This window comes from Alligator sinensis, unplaced genomic scaffold (genome assembly GCF_000455745.1).
Source record: "Alligator sinensis unplaced genomic scaffold, ASM45574v1 scaffold432_1, whole genome shotgun sequence".
NCBI lineage: Eukaryota > Metazoa > Chordata > Crocodylia > Alligatoridae > Alligator > Alligator sinensis.
Window position 1 is genome coordinate 890,957 of NW_005841998.1, and position 12,365 is coordinate 903,321.

The following is a 12,365-nucleotide window of genomic DNA, read 5'->3' on the forward strand; positions in this document are numbered from 1 at the left end:
GCACCCTCGGATGGAGCTCATCCGGGCCTGCCAACTTAAAGGCATCCACTTCTTCCAAATGACTCTGCACCATCTCAGGGTCTACGCATGGTAGTCTGGCGCCTTGCTGCTGCCTCTCTACAATCCCAGTGAGAGACTTGTTGTGCCCCTCACTTAGGAACACTGAGGCAAAGAACTCGTTGAGGAGTTCAGCCTTGTCCCCTCTGTCCGTCACCAATTGTTTCTGCCCATTTAGCAGGGGTCCTATTCCTCCCTGGGCCTTCCTTTTACTCCCAATATATCTAAAAAACAATTTCTTGTTGTCTTTTACTTGGGTTGCCATCCTCAGCTCCATGGCAGCTTTGGCCCATCTAACTGCCTCCCTATAAGCACGAGCAGAGGAGGTATATTCGTCTTTGGTGATCTCTCCCTGTTTCCACTTTTTATGCGCTCCCCTTTTGTCCCTTAGGCTGCCCTGGATTTCTCTGGTCAGCCAGGGAAGCCTCCTGGCCCCTTTCCCCCTTTTGCCTCGCTCGGGGATCGTCTTGCTTTGTGCCCAAAGGATCATTTCCTTAAGGCACAGCCACCCTTCTTGGGCTCCCATCACTTCAAAACTCCTACTCTGCAATGCGTCCTTGACCAATCACCTGAGTTCATTGAAATCAACTTTCCTAAAGTCTAGCACTTTCACCCTACTAGTTACCTTGCCCACTCGACGTCTTATGGTGAATTCTATTATTATTGTCCAAAGTGCCTTACAAATAAAAAGAGATTAGACCAAAAGAAAACAAATATTTTTGTTTTTCACATTTTCAAAGGCACCTTTGTGATTTCAAAAACGAAATTCCATTTTCAAATGTCTTAGCTTTCCAGTGTTAGCCAAACTCTGAATTTCTAAAATGGTGAATAAACAAAACCCCAACCATTCAGACTCCCTAGAAAAAAGAACAGAAGCGCAAACTTTAATAGATACATTTTAAACAGGTATTACAAATATTTGTCTGAGCTAGCTATATTCATTGTCTCTCAATCTTGTTAATTTAGTGTTAATCAGTGCTGCTAATTTAATTTACTTCCAGCTAGCCTCTCCAGTTAAACTATAGGGAAGAATGAGCTGAATTCTGATTTCAGTCATGCATCATCATCATCATCACTATCAGAATTTTAATTGCTGAGTATTATTTCTTAGCAAGGAACAAATAGTCTGACTTAGAGATCTTAGGCTGAGTTTGCAAAACCAGCAGTCAGAAGACCATAGCTTCCCTGATGCATATCTTTAGTTTACAGAGCAGCAAGCATGACCTAGAAATGGTTGTGACAAACCTTGAAACTCAAGATGCTTTTTCTTTAAAAAAAAAAAAATTAATCTTCATCAGGGCTGTCCAACAGGCTCCTGCTGCTGCTTTTCTCACTGCCACATGATGGCAGAGGGTCCAGCTGGGTTGAAGGCTGCTTGCAGTGAAGGGCAGGGCAGGGGCAAACACGACCTGTGCAGTCTGCCTGGTGGTTGGGGCTCAGCACCCTACATCCAGCCTAGGGGTCAGAGGGTGGGGGGTCACATGCTGCCCAAGCCAAAGCAAGAGGATCCCATTCCCAAGGGACCACATATGTCTGGCACTTCCTGTATGGCAGGGGACAATCCAGAGAGCCTGTTCCTGAAACGTATGACCAATGCAGTGCGAGGTCTGGGGGAACCCTAGGCCCTAGGGAACCCTAACCCTGTTACTAAGAAACAGGGTGGTCCCTTTAAGTCCAGAACCTTCCAGTCACAGCTGGCCAGTCAAGTAGGGGTTAAGGCTCAAGCCCTGCCAGCCGGTCAGGTGACAGGAAGAGGAAGGCCAGGACCCTAGAAATGGCAAGTGGAGAAGGCCAGAGGGGCAGTAGGGAGGTGGACTCCCAATGATCATGGTGCTGCGGCTGCAGTCTCTGTCAGAAGACTATGCCATGCCATGCCATGCCATGCCATGCCCTGAGCCATCCTCATGATCATCTAAAGTAAGCAGGCATGTTGCCTCTCTTGTTTCTGTATTATCATGTTTCCATTATATGGCCTTAGAAGTCTATGTTTTGTGTTGAATGTTAAGACTGGTGGTTTGGGTGAGGCTATTTGGGGAAGGAGGAGGCCTCATTGGGGGCCCACTGCAGTGTGGGGACCCCAGCGCCAGAGAGGGCGCAATATTTGGGGCTGAGCTGACCCTAGCGCCAGAGAGGGCACAGGAACCTGAGTGAGGTTTTTTTTTGAGAGCTAAAGCCTAGGAGTCAAACCCTGATTAGTGAGGGTTTTTTTGACTGACAGGCCTAGCTAGAGAGAAAAAGGGTAGGCCCACAGCGGCCGAGATCCCAACATCAAGAGGAATTTACAAATACCATCTCTGAGGCTTGGGCTGCAGTGTAGGGGAGGAACAGAGCCACAGATAGAGCCCCCTGGCATCAGGGCATACAGTGGGCAGCCTCCCATGTAATTAACAACAATTAATTAACAACAAGGCAGGGCAGACAACAAGGCGGGCAGTTGGCTCATAACAGGTGGGTGGAGCCACCAGTAGACGGACCCTGAGCAGGCCCCCCCATTACAGGGCCACATGCTGTTGTTGCGTGCGTCCCCCTGGCTGTGCTAAAGTTGGGCAGCCCTAATCTACAATCTCGCATCAAATTTCTGGTCATAGCTGCATTCATGTAGTAAAGAGAAGAAAGAGACATCAGATCTTGTTTAACAGCCTAACTCTGACAACTCATGCAGGGAGACATATGCTAAAATCATAGGAAGCTTGGAAAACAGAGGACCAGATCTGCTTGATTTATGGAAGTCCTGATACGTAGGTCACAAAAAGGGCAGGAGCACACAAGAACTGATGAGTTCTGCCATATCTTGAATCCCAAAACAATGTTATGTTAGGACCCAGCAGTAAGAATTTTGAAATTAAAAACTGAAAAAACTCCCAGTCCTCATTTCTGGATATGTCAGAGGTAGATCCTGATTGGAAACGAGACAAGGCTTGATTTTTCCTGACATTTCTGAGGGAAAAAATTAAGCAGAATTTTAAAAAATCTCCATTTCTCCAATGCATATTAAGGAAGCCAAAAAAAAAAAGGACAAAAACATTTATTTTGCTTTTAAATTTTTGTCTTTAAGATATTGTTTACCTGTTTATCAGTGATATTTTGAGAAATTATTTGGTTCCTTGTGAGGATTAAAGAGTTGCTTGGATGGTTAACTACATCATTTGGTCATAACTGATGGGTAAAGATGGTTTAAGCAGCTTTGCCATGTTCAGCTTTGCTTCTGTAACCATTGACAGTTTTTTTCTGAAAGACAATAATTGGCAGAAGTAGTGGGGTAGGCTGTATATATATGGTCTGTATTAGTAGCGCAGTTCACAGTTGTTTGATGATTTTTGGCTAAGTATATAGAACAAGTTTTAAGTAAATAGTCCAAACCTTCACAGAAAACACTCAAAGTTATTTCTCGGCTTTTGCAACAGAAAGCATGCATTAGTTTTCAACCTGACAAGTGACATTGGCAGGCCTTTAAAAGCATACAGATTTCCCTCGCTTTATGTGAGTTCTGTATGTGCAAATTTACACTTATGTGATGACCCTTTTTATACCAAAACTTTGTTATGTGTGAGGTAAATTCACTCTTATGCAATCAGTGTGGTGGAAGCCCACAGTCAGCTGCTTTGTGCAGTGCATTGTGGGAGTGATGCGCACCAACATATAGTCTCCTCTCCTGTGTGGATCTGTGCTCCTCGCTCATTGTCTGCAACACGTGTTTCTGTAGTTGCCATCCCCATTATGATAGTGCCCTGTGCTTGTGTACACTGTCTGCTGTCGGTGAGTACCAAAACTGTCTTTTAAAAGTGGCAGAAATAGGTCTGGGTGGTCAGTACAGTCGAGGTCCTGGCAGTGAGGTCCCTATTTGTTACATTGTAAAGTGGATTCCCTTTATGCAAATTCAAGTTATACGCCGTTTTCCAGGAACGCCTGTACAGCATAAAGCGAGGGAAATCTGTATATCGCTTTCCTTCAGCTGACTACCTTTAAGAGGCCGGGAAGGTTTGTTAGCCATAAATGAGAATCTTTAGATCTTAACCATTTTCCATAGATGCTTCAGCAATAATATTGAAAAAAGGAGCCAAACAGGAGTAGGATGCTCCTACTGTTCACCTACATATGGCAAACTGTAAACATTCTGAGAAATTTAGGAAGACAGGATTACTTGGACTTGAATAGAAAATTGTGGAGTTTTATGTGGAGTTTTGCTTTTCTAAAGGAGGTAAATGAAAACACAGATACATTTCTGTTTGGAAACTAAACTGTTTCTAACATTCATTTAAATGTTAAGACTCAAAAAATAGATTGAAAATGTAAATATACAATTTTTTTGGATGTCATACTGCAGGAGTCACAAACAATTTCTTAAAAGGCAAGCAGAAAAAAATCAAAATTTCTCTAATCCTTTCAGATATACAAATGAATAATCATAAAAGAGTCATGGTACAAAACTGATTTTCTTCTTTGAAGAGCACACAATTTATTGGAGTATGAAGTAAAAATATGTAGCTGTATTTTTTTTAATATAGAGCTCTGAAAATGTAATTTTATCATTACACTGATGGTGATTGATACTTATCTACATCTCATCTTTGTGGATGATTCTTATCTACATCTCAGTTACAGATGGTTAACAGATTATTATGAGCACCAACTTTTTTTGTTATTTTTCACATTATTGTGTACAATTAAGTTTAGATACCTGTCTTAACTGCATCTCTCTAGTTACAAGAGACTTTGTTATAATAATTAATCTGTTATTTAACAAGTTCATTTTACTCACTGCAATCAAACCATTTTGTCACTTGATCCAATACTGTCAACTGCAACTCCATCCTGCTTTATAATGTCAGTGATATGCATGTAGGTTTAGTGTAAATTAATATTTAATTTTTTAAATGATATATTTAGCAATGATAGAGCAAGAAATGTTCTCTTTCCTTTGACTCAAACAGAAAAATTATCAATTAACTTCCTGTCTTTTCCATCACCAATTGCCCTATCAGACATTTTGACACACTTCCTATTCATTGTCTTTTGTGTAAACTGAAAAGCAAATTTGTCAGTGCATACCAAGGATGACTTCAAATCAATAGACAGTTCATCCAACTCTCTTCACCTTCAATAAATTCAGCTCATATCCATAATAAAATTGGTGTACCCAAGGTCAAAGAAACAATGATCATAAGTTCTTCACTTCTCCACCCTGTACTATGTGGCAGGCCCCAAGTTAGCCATGCTCAGGCCTTAGTGATTCCAGCCACTGTGTAAAGCCAGGTAGGCAGGCTACTACCCAGCAGCCACTGGAGCCCAAGCACAGTTCTTCCACACTGTGCCCACTGGGGATAGAGTGTGGTCGTGGGTCTCTGTGCTATCCTATCCTATCCTGCCTCACTGTCAGGGCTCCTGGGAGCTGTGGGATGGGGAGCTGTGTATGCGCATGCAGGAACCATGATTGTGGGGTGGGACAGCACGGATGCCCACAGCCAGGCTCCATCCCATGCCCCACCCCCAGCTCTGGATGTGTCTGGCAGGTGCCAGCTCCAGGCTCCAGGGTTGGGGTGGACGTGGGGGTGCATGCCTTTGTGCACACAAATGTGCATGTGTGTGTGTGTGCAGCCCTCAACATCTCACCAGCACTTAATAAGTGGCCTTCCAGCCCAAATAATTGTCCACACCTGGTTTAGCTTCATCCTCTTTGGAACCACCGTTCAGGTAATTGAAGGCTGCTATTAAGTCTCCCCTCAGTTTTCTCTTCTCCAGACTAAATACGACTAGTTCCCTCAGCTTCTCCTCATAAGTCATGCGCCCCAGCCCTCTAACCATTTTCGTTGCCCTTCACTGGATTCTCTCCAATTTATCCACATGCCTTCTGCAGTGGAGGGTCCAAAACTGGACATAGTACTCCATATGTGGCCTCACCAGTGCCAAATAGATGGGAATATTCACTTCTCTTGATCTGCTTGCAACACTTCTACTAATGCAGCCCAGTGTGTTAGCCTTCTTCACAACAAAGGCCTGCTGTTGGCTCATATTCAATTTACTGTCCACTGTGACCCCCACGTCCTTTTCTGCATCCCCAACAAGTGTCTGTCCAACCTCTTCTTGAACACCTCCAGTGATGGAGGGTCCACAACTTCCCTAAGTAGTCTATTATACTGCCTCGCTATTCTAACAATGAAGAAGTTCTTCTGGATATCCAATCAAGACTTATTTTACTGCAACTTCAAGTCACTGGTCTGCATCCTTCTTTCGGCAACAAGAGAGAAAAGGTGTTTTCCCCCTTTTTTTCTGGCTCCTCTTCAAGTATTTGAAAACTGTTATCATGTTCCCTCTTAAGTGCCTTTTTTGCAATCTGAACATGCACTACCTCCTTCAGCCTCTCCTTCTATACCTTGCTTTCCAAGCCCTTTTAATTTTTGTTGCCTGCCTCTGGATCCTTTCTAATTTCTCCACATCCTTTTAAAAATGTGGAACCCAGAATTGCATACAGTACTCCAGATGAGGCCCAACCATTGCTGAGCAGAGGCACTATCACCTCCCATGTCTTGCACCTAAAGCTTCTATCGATACAGCCTAAAACTGCATTTGGCTGCTTCATACTGCAGACTTATCAGTCAGTCTATCAAAACTCCCAAGTCCTTTTCCACAGTGCTGCCATCCAGACAGGTGTCAGACATTTTGTATTTTTATTTTTGATTATTCTTTCCTATGTGCGGCATCTTGCATTTGTCTTCATTGAACTTCATCCTGATAGCTCTAACCCAACTTTCCTTCTGAATTGTGCTCACATCCTTCAATGTGTTCACAGTCCTTCCCAGTTTCATGTCATTGGCAACCTTGCTCAGCACTACCTGTGGATAAGATGCATTGCTTCCAGGAAAGATGATTCTGCATTATTAGCATTAGCATTATTAGCCTTAAGAAATCTATGAAAGCAAAAGTAGACAGAAGTCAACTTCTTTTCAGAAGCCCTTCCATTAAGGAGATGCCATAGTCTCCGTAGCATTTTGATCCAATGTTGTTTCCACAGTGCCTACAGACTATTTGGCTACTAACTATGGAGAAAATGAATGGAGTTAGGTAGATGTGGTATGTATTTATTTAACAATTTTTAAAATTACTGTATAGCACACTTTAAAATTAAACATGTTGATGATATCACACTTTCCTACTTGTAATTGATAGTCCTTGTCCTAGAGAAGTTATAGTTTCCTTTTCTGTGAAGTTGTTACTGCACAGTCATTTAGTACTTGCTTTAGCAAGTTACTGCACAGTCCTGGCGGTGCATGAGTTGTTTCCGACCCTACTGCATAGTGGCAACGATCTACTGCACAGTAGCTTGTTGCCGCTGCACAGTAGTGTCGGCATCACAGTTTGTGCCTACTGAGGCTATGTTGCTGTAGTGATGAGCTACATCACCGTAGCTCATTGCTATGACAATTTAGCATCTTATGTAGATGCGCTCAGTGTGTCCATAATGTTTCATATAGACTGAGGACCCCTGAAATATAAATATAGTAATTAATTTGATGGAAACTTTCACACTCCTAAATAATCTTTGAGCTCCCTTCCCTTTTCAGGACCACAGTTGTATGCCTTATATAACTTTCCTGTACTTTAAAATTACCTCATTTCAACCAGACATAAACCTTTCCATCACAAAACAAAGTACCATATTTCATAGTGTATAGGTTGACACGGTGTATAGGCTTTCCAAACTGAAAGGTAAGGGTTTTCATAGGCACCATGTATAAGTCGGGGCTGGGCAGCACTGCTCACAGGGGATGGGACTGCACCAGCTGAACGCCGAGCCCAGCCCCAGCTGCAACCCCTGCGAGGAGCACCGAGCTTGGTGCTGCTCACAGGGGATGAGGTGGTGTCAGCCGAGCTCCAAGCCCAGCCCCAGCCCCTATGAGCAGTGCTGGGCTTGGCATTCGGCAACGCCACTTGCAGGAGACAGGGCAGGCTCGGCTGGCTTAGCCCCATCCCCTGTGAGCCCAGTGCCACTCACAAGAAATGGAGACGTGGCTGGGCTCAATGCTTGGCTGGCACAGCCTCATCCTCTCTGAGTGGTGCTGGCAGTACCACTCACAGGGGATGGGGTCACGCCAGCCAAGTGTCAAGCCCAGCCCCGTCCCCAATTTTTTGATGTGCCACAGTGTATAAGCTGAGTTTGATTTTTAAGACACAAAAAATGGGCATCAAAACTCGACTTATACACCATGAAATATGGTAAGGTAGTTAGCCACATTACTTTCAAGTTTGGGAGAAGGCAGGGCAGGGTGACACCTCCAAGGCTCAGTTACTAAACAGTAAACCTTAGATTCTAATCCTTATACATGCAAGTGCTCCTACAAATGGGGCAATCCTACTGAAATAAATGGAATTACTCTTGTGAGCAACGTTTAGAAGTTGAAGCTCTCTGGTTGTATTTTTTTGAGGACAGTGCTTTTGTTGTTCTCTTCCCCATCCTCAAGGCTAAATGCAAAAGGGGTAGCAGATTGCTGCAGAGTATATATGAAAATCCCTTTTGTTTGAGAATCTAAATCAAGACTGAATTTATGATTACACAGGTTAAAAATATTTGCTGTGAATAGGGACCTACTTAAATCCTGGCAAGACAAAGGTGTTTTTGTAGCCCACTCATGGTGTGCAGAGCTGATTTCATGGGCATTTTTGTGGTGGCCCTGCCCTTCAGCACTAATTGGCAGAGAGGCCCCCAGGGAAGGAGGGCCAAGAGGGCAGCCACCATCTTGTCTGCTACCCTTTGTGCTGTCCTGCCAGTTGGCACCTTCCACTTCTGGCAGCAAGGACGACTGACTCCCACTGGGGAGCCAGCATTTTATTTTTATTAAGGGGTTTTTTGTGTCGATTTCACAGACTTTGTGGACAATCCCAGATTTCCAGTTTCTGTAAAATATGTGAAACTGCGAGTTAAGTAGGTACCTACCTATGAGTAAAAAGAGAGCATATGAGCCTTTCTTAGTGGCAGGAGAGGACAGCTATTCCAAAAGAATCAATATTTGGAAGCAACATAATGAAAGATTCTCCAACAGGCACTGTGATTCTCTATACACAAATTGTACAGACAGAAAAGATTTCTTTTCTATTTAGTTTCACTTTGACTGGAATTCCAATGTATTCTCCTGATGATACTTTGCACATACAGTATACTTTATTATCCTGTTACATAGAACTACTTTTTTGAATCTCATATGCAAATATATTAATAAATATCCATTCAAAATGGACATATTTTTCCCTGATCAGTAAAAAGGGACTTAACATATTACAGTAAATCAAGTGTGATTTTGTTTCTTGTAAATTTCAAGTTTGTTAGTGGGACTCAGTGGTCTGCATCTAGTATCTAGTTTAACAAACATTCACATTTCTCCCTTTCTCCTCCCGTGATTCTGTATAGCCTAATATGGGGGTGCTCACCTGCCGGCCCGCGGACCAGATCTGCACCCAGCTCCATGTCATCTGGCCTGCAGGGCTCCCCATGGACCTGTGGGGATCCCTCTGAGCTGTGGTCCTGAACATTAGACTGTACATGCAGGGTGGCATGGGGCCCAATCCTAGCCAGGCAGAGGTAGTGTGGGGCCCCAGGAACCAAATCTGGCATGCAGGGCCCCAGTGCCTAATCCAGACACACCTTAGTGGGTGCTCCAAGGCCTAATTCAGCCCACAGATTGCCCCCACACCATTTCTCTGGCCTATAGGAACCAAACCCATGAGCACTACAAGGTTAATCCAGTGGGAGCCAACTTTTTTAACAGGTGAACTATAAATTGCCCCACAGCCTCCCCAAGTACTACGCCAATCCCTTTCCCTTGCCCAATCTACTGCTCTGCTTCTGTTCCCAGCCATGTGCTCCCTGCATGAGTTGATGTTTTGCTTTCTGTGTTCTTCCCTATCCGCTGCCTGTCCCCTCCCTAATCTGCCACAAACCACACACACAGACTACCTGTGCTGCAGGTTGGCCATCCCAGGTCAATAGATTCTGTTAGTGTGATTTTGGTATAAAAGGTGAGAAGTTCAGATTTTAGGGGACTATTTTAAGTAACACACCACAGTATTATCAACTGGATTTTCTTCTAGTATGATGCACTTTAGTCACTTTTTTGTTTTCTGTTTGTTCCATCTTGATACAGTCCGCTTTCCTTTTATTATGTCAATGCCCTGTACGAATTAAAGGTTGGCTATGTTAATCTAGTCTGAGTAAATTAATCCAGCTGTACCCCTCTAAGAACAGGGTAGGAACCAGATTTTCAAACCCAGAGGTGCATCTACACATGCAATTAGCATGGAGGAATAAATTCTGGCCCAACTCACGAAGGAATCAGCTGCTCCTGGGCACAGTGTTTACACGTACGCCTGGGACCGCAGTTGTTTGAGCTGGGGTGGAGCAGACCTGGGCTGGCAGCAGGGTCGGGGGGTCAGCCCCAAGTTCTGGGGCATGGTGTTGGCTGGTCGAGGGTGGGGGGGCATGAGAATGGAGTGGAGAGCCATGTGGCTAGGTGGCAGGCAGAGGCCTGGCCCCCTGCTGCCATGAGGGGCTGCTGTGTTCCAGCCTTTAGCCAGTAGGTGGCGCTGTGTGTTTTGTTTTTTTTTAACCCTCTTTCACTCCTCACCCCTGCTGCCTCGCTCACCCCTCCCTCCTCCGCAATCAGGTCATGTTGGAACATGTCTGCTTGTTTGTTTGTTTGTCCTTATTCCTTTACAATTTTATTACATTAAAAAATAATGGAGCAAAGAAATATAATTTTCTACCCCTTCATAATTGTCCCCCCCCGCCACCTATTGTCTATGTCCTACCCCCACCACCCCTGTACCCTCCTGTCCTCCAGCCTCACTTCCCCTGGTACCTTCCACCTGCTGTGACCCCTTTGCACCCCATTGACTGCCAGGGCAATGGCCATGGCTCCCAATGGCTCCAACACTACCAGCGGAACGGTAATTTTTCTGCAACTATTTTGAAACTTTCGAGGCAGGGAGTGGTTATATGACTTACTTCAGTATTGCAACCTGAACTTGCATCACATTCCATTCCAGAGCTGTGAGTCCAAGACACTGCCTGCCAGATTCGGCAGCCGGGGTATGCAGTGTCCTGGGTTATATTTAGGTAGTGTCCCTCTGACCCTGTGTGTTTGTGTGAATGTGTGTGTGTGTGTGTGTGAGTGTGTGTGTGTGGCGTGGGGGTTTGGCAAAGTCCGATTTTTCAACTGTGCGCCAAGCCCCACTCCTCTTCTTCTCTTTTCCTTCCTCCTCACAGAAAACGTTCACGAGCAGAACTCACCGGGGATGAGCCCACAGGCAAGTGAGGAGTGGGAGAGAAGTGAACTGACTGATGGTCTCCAAATCACTGTTCATTTTTTTTACATTTTTATTTTTGTTACATTTTATATTTATTTTGTATTTATTTTATTTTTATATATAATATCAATTTGTACATAATTATTTTTGCTATTCATTTTCATTTCAGTAAAGTTTTTTGTTCTACTATAATGGATGTGTCATTTTTTCTTTGGGATAGTTGGGTTTGTTTTTCAGAGACCACACTCATGGCGGGGGGGGGGGGGTTAGTCATGGCATTACATTACTCGAAACACTTGCAAAGATTTGCAGGATGAAGAGCTGCTAGCACTTGAGAGTTGCTAGCACTTGTTAACTGCTAGCTAGGGTGAGGTTCAGTCTTATAAGAAAAATACATTAACAACCACACTCAGGCCTTTAGCCTTAACCTTTAGCCTTTAGCAAGTCTTTATAAAGTCTTTAAAATGCATTGTAATGCATATAATTTTCTTGCCATTTTCCAGTTGGTCTAATAAAAGGTATCATTTTGGAACCAAGAGTTCTAGTTTTTTGTATGTCTTTTTGTTTCAGACCAACACAGCTACCAAGTATACCCCTGAAACATGGAAGATGCCAAATTTTAGCCATTTTTGGATTTTAAACTTAATTGCAGAACAACAAGGAAGCTTTTTTTAACCTCTCTGCCTGCCATCTAACACCTCCAGGGAAGGAATTCTACCTGATCAACACATCAAAGAGCTACTCAACACAGCTGACAAAGACACTCTCATGGACCCAGAGGGACAGCCTTCCATCTTCAGCTCCCTCTATGCAAAAATGAAGCTTATTTCCTACCTATGAGGACTTTTTACCATCTTGTACCATCTACACTTTTCCCAGAGCCTGACAAAGGGACTTTGATTCCAAAAGCTTGCAGAAAAGGACAGTTTTCTTGCCATTTTCCAGTTGGTTTAATAAAAGGTATCATTTTGGAACCAAGCGTTCTAGTTTTTTGTATGTCTTTATCATGCGTA